Raw genomic sequence first — 5407 nt, forward strand, 5'->3', positions numbered from 1 at the left:
ACGGCAGCGGCGTCAGGAAGAACGGAGGGCGGCGTCGGACAGAGTGGGAGCAGCGCCTCGGCCGGTGCTCGTAGCGGTAGATTAAGGAACACGGTAGATGTGTGTTGGGTCACAGTGTATTCACTCTCACAGTCAGGGTTACGCGACACAAGATAACTAATACACTCTAACACAAGGCAAGCTACATACTCGAACGTGGCTAAAACGCTGCTACACTACTACACGACTACACGGATGGCAAGACGCGAGAAGACTAAAAAAAGGCACAGCTCAGGCGTGGGTTTTATACCACGCTTTGGCTTGGTGATGCTAAAGTTAGCGTGGGTGCGCTAAAGTTAGCGTGGGGACGCTAAAGTTAGCGTGGGGACGCTAAAGTTAGCGTGGGGACGCTAAAGTTAGCGTGGGGTAATAAATCAGAAAAAGAGTGTCAAGAGGGGAAGCGAGGTCAACTGATAAGGTTGGTGTCGTTGACACCTCGGTCAAACGGGAAAAGGTAATAAAAGGGAAATTCGAGTAAAAGGAGGTCAATGAGGGTAAAAAAAAGCAACATGAACAATATACGAAATACTTAACTAACTTATTTTTAACTTTAAGTCCTTACAATAGCAGAAAAACAAGCTCTCCTCACCGACCACGTAATCGTGCAGATTCCAACTGACTCTAACACTCAACTTCGACGCACCCGATGTGTGTTAGTCCAGCAATCATCCAATGGAATGCCAACGGTTTAAAAGGTACACAAAAACTTATTTCATTATCTCAACATCTGGCGAGTCTCAACGCAAAAGTTGTTCCTCTCAATGAAACTCATTGGAATGGGTCTGTTGCTGCTCACATGATCGGAAAACTCTCTTCATACAATCTAGTATACCAAAATCGACCTGACGGCTACGGCGGAGTAGCTATCATCCTCAAAAAACACATCCACTACTCACATCTTCCAGCTGTAACTGTAAATCGGAATATCCAAGTTTTAGGCATTAAAATACATAACTTACTCGCAAGTGAAGTGTCCATCCTTTCAGTTTACTTTCCCAACGGCAACAATTACAACACAGAATATGTTACATCTATTCTCAATTCATGTTCTGGACCAGCTATCGTGGGTGGTGACTTCAATGCTCACCAACGTCTCTGGTCGTCCACTCACGAGGACAACCAAGGAGGCAGAGTGATCCTAGAGTTCCTACACGAAAACACAAACTAGGTATTAGCTACTCCAAAAAACCTAATTACCAGAAGATGCGCCAGGTCCAGCCGCGGATCCACGATTGACCTCACTTTTGTAACCACTGATCTGGGTTTCCCGGAGAACATCGCGACTGGTCCATATTGGAACAGTGACCATCTTCCCATATTCATCTCACTGTTGTGTCACACCCCAACAGCGCCCCTTAGCAAAGCCTGGACCTTTAGGGCTGGAAAATGGAGTTCATGGAACGAAGCCATCAACAGTTCGCTGACTGCAAGCAACTTCACTAACATTGACAACTCGTCCACGGCCTAAAAAACATTCAAATCCATATTGATTAATGAAAGCTTGAAGTTATTCTCACCACGGTCCCAAAATGTCCAAAAACAAGAGAAGCTAAGGCCTTGGTGGACTGCAGACTGCAGTAAAATCGTTGCTAAAAGTCGCCTGGCGTGCAGAATTGGCTGCTAACACCGTCGGCTCAAATGTAAAGCATCTTTCCGTGTGGGAAGACTGACTTTACGGAATTAAGACAATAAAAATATACTGAACTCAGAGGCGTTTTACCCACAATGATGAATATATTTTCCTAAGCTAGGTATTAGAATACAAGGGGAATTTGAATAAAGAATATAAGAATCGTCTTGCGATACAATAGGGAAACTAGAAGTGAAGGGAGATAATTGTAATATAAGCTTACCGTGGTAGCACGAGTTGAACACGAGAACAAAACAAGTGTAAGACAAAAAATGTAACACAATTCGGCGGTCAATTAAGGGAGGCTCCACATGATTTGAAACCGACTGTTGAAGTCGTACACACGTCGGAGACTGACTTTCTTCAGATTCCGGGTTCATCAGGAAACTTTGCATATTGGCAAATTGGTGAGTTGCTGTGCGAGTATTTGCCACCAATCAAAGATGTTTAAAATGGCGTGATAATGGTGTGATGATGGGTCGCCCGTGCCGCCAATCAAAATGTTTTATAAGCGGCGTGATGCTGATGACACATGGATGCGTCATCTAGCTAGCAGGTGTTCATCTAGGTCACCTGCGCTGCGTATGTTGTGGTGCAATTAATATGTTCACCCTTGATGATTAATAAAGATGTGAAGAAGAAGTATATGTTGAAGATGTCTATTTGGCTTTGTTACACAAACAATACCTCAACAAGATTGAAGCCCTGCTTAAGAGAACATTACCCAACGCAAGAAATCAGTCCTGGGAGAACCTAGTGGAAGACATCAATAAAACGACCAATATGAAAAAAGTCTGGAACTTTACCAAAAGCTTGCTTGGCGCAAGAAAAATACAATTTCAATAAATGGTCCAACATTCCAGCCCCTCCAACGGTTCCACTGTCCGATAAACACAAGGCTCTAGCGGATAGCTTCATAAGCCACTTCACCGGTCACATCTCCAACTCCAATACTCAAAGCGACGCAACCTCAAAGGGCCTCCTGAAGCAAGTCAAAATCGCCATTAAAGATATTAGAAATCCTCTAAATGAAGCAATAACATTTGACGAACTTACCTCTGCTCTTGAAGTGTCTAAGAGCAATGCCACAGGCCCCGACCTTATCCACAACAAAATCATTTCCAATCTGAACGCCCCAAATAGAAGCCACCTTCTTCACCTTTTCACCATCTTGCTAGCCAACGGGTACTGCCCAGTCGATTGGAAAACGTCAAACATTATCCCCCTTCTTAAAAAGTGGAAAGATTGCAAGGACCTGGACTCCTACATGCCAATCTCTCTTACCTCCTGCTTTGGAAAACGATTTGAAAGAATTTTGAAGAATAGACTTGCCTGGCACCTCGATCACTACAACATACTCCCATCTAGCCAAGCAGGATTTCGCAAGGTTGTTCTCTACTGGATTCCCAGTCACGTAGGTATCCCAGAAAACGAACTTGTGGACCGTCTGGCAAACGATGCAAGAACGGACCCCAGCTGTAAAAAAATCGACTACGCCGACCCGTCTAAACTCGCATCAAATGTATTCCGCAGAGCTTGGTCCAAACTGATGACTTCATACCTGGAGAGTCACCATGGTTTCTTTGATTACCACCCCAGGAACTCGCTTTCTCCTGAGCCTTGGATGGTGCATCCTGACAGACTTAAAAACAGCATTCTCCACAAACTCCGCTCGAACCGGCTACGTTTAAACGCTCGTGTCTCGAAATTTGATCCCTCTGTATCCCCAAACTGTAGCTATGGATGTCCTGTACAGGGAACTCCCTCCCATCTTTTAATAGAATGTCCCTACGTCGCTGCCGAAAGAGAGGAGCTAAAAAGCTTCCTATCGGAGCTCAAACTGCAGCTGAACCTGTCCACTCTTCTTCATCCACCGCAAAACTGTGACAACCACGCCAAACTCAAGATCAGGGATCTGGTGTTAAATTTCTTCTGGAAATCAGGAATTCAGGAACTTCACAAACGCTGCTGAACCAAGTCAAAGTCCCCTCATCTACTCAAGTAATTTTCCGGTGCTAATTTTGGTCTCCTAGGACGACCCGTTCCCGATATGGCAACGCCACACGGGAGGCACCTTAAACAACATAAAAAAAAAGTTGTTGTGGTGTTTACTATTACCGGGTTTGTTGCATTCGAAAGATAAAGGAATGCTCTTTAACTCCAATTATTTATGTCAAATCCGTTCAGGATTCTATGAAATAAATCATAGACATAAAATATTGGATCACCCCTAAAATCGCAAGCATGGAGTGTCCCTACCCGCGGTCTAGCCCTAGGATATGGGGGTGGCAAAAAAAATTCACGATAATATACAATACGTCCCATAATTCGAGCAGAACGTGTATAGCATATAAAACACAGACGAGACTTCCACGCTAAATGCTGACTTCTAAAAGAAGCTGTAGCGCCACTTGTCGATCCCATAGAGGAATGGAACATAAACTATCTCTAAATAAGAAGAGGAGTTCCCGTAATTTTTGTTGGTAGGAAAGTTTTAAAAAAATTAAAAATCCGTACTCGAAAAAATGGAACGCAGAAATGAGACAGATTTGTTGAGCAACCTGAATCAGAGTCATATGTGCTATTATCCACTTGATGTAGAAGGTGAAAGATAGACGCGAGAGGTCAACTGCGATGTGATTCTAGTGCGTGAATCAGCATCTCAAACCAGGCAACCCCCTCTTCGCCTATTGCAAAACAAGGTGTTAAACATTTTGCCGGCTATAGTAGAATCTTATGTTTACCTGATTGCCATACGCGACGGAAAAATGCAAACAGAAAGTTAAGTGCAGCATTAGATCCTACTTCAGTTAAGGTAGCGACAATTGTGTGAGGTGACGACGCAGGATTTTTACTCTTCTCTGATGAAATGCTGGCTATTTCTTCATACACCCTTGCATGTACAGTCTACAGTTGTAAGAAAACAAGACTAAAAGGAAAGACTACTACCATTTTCTCTGGACATTAGATTTATCCAGTTCGTTTTTATTCAGATTTTCAATCCCTCGAGTTCTTGAATCCTCCGCAAGGCGAACTTTCCTCACCTGTTCAATGTATCGACGGGAAAAGGATGAGCTACTTCGTTAAATTTTGAAGATTCAAACTGCTTTGTGAAGATCTGATGCAGAGATCCTCTAACTGTGTCTCAAGATTCTTTCTACATTCTATCACATCCCTCAAACCTAAAAATAAAAGGTGAGTAATCTTCAACCAACAAATAATAATGTAACAAATGTAAATCAAATCTACCAGCAACCTTGTTCCATGTCCATGTGTTACGAAATTTTATAACTAGTTTCTCAGTACATAAAGATCCAATTGAGCTTTGGGACATGCTTTGACATTTTAACTCACATTCCCCATCGCAGCATGCACAAGGGAAATTTCCACTTGGACTTCTTATTGATTTGTTATTTGTAGCTTCAACCAACAGATTAATCTGTTCAGATGTCAGTATCCCATTTTTCTCTAGTTTGTTCCAGTTTTCATTTAAACACTGCCATTCAAGTAGTAATTGGAGATCAAACTTTATGCCAAGATGATGGCCAGTTTGAAATGGACTTTTTCTTAGTGCTGAAACAATTGCCAAACTATCCCTTTGAAAACGCATTTGGCTGGGGTGACAAAAAAGGCGGTATACTCGTTTAGACACCTTTCTTTCAAAAAAAAAAAAAGAAATACGTCAATACTAACGATAAATCTAATTTAAGCATTAAACCAATTTACCCACGATCATAG

General features: G+C 42.6%; 1 long non-coding RNA gene across 1 annotated transcript; it reads right to left on the reverse strand.

Moving 5' to 3' along the window:
* Nucleotides 1–4240: 4240 nt before the first annotated feature.
* Nucleotides 4241–4846, reverse strand: LOC132088553 (uncharacterized). The gene is made up of 3 exons (XR_009422029.1): nt 4619–4846; nt 4414–4562; nt 4241–4356 (listed from the first exon to the last, which is right to left on the reverse strand). It is a non-coding gene; the product is annotated as an uncharacterized LOC132088553 (long non-coding RNA).
* Nucleotides 4847–5407: the final 561 nt, after the last annotated feature.

This window comes from Daphnia carinata, unplaced genomic scaffold (assembly GCF_022539665.2).
Source record: "Daphnia carinata strain CSIRO-1 unplaced genomic scaffold, CSIRO_AGI_Dcar_HiC_V3 NW_026453105.1, whole genome shotgun sequence".
Classification (NCBI taxonomy): domain Eukaryota; kingdom Metazoa; phylum Arthropoda; class Branchiopoda; order Diplostraca; family Daphniidae; genus Daphnia; species Daphnia carinata.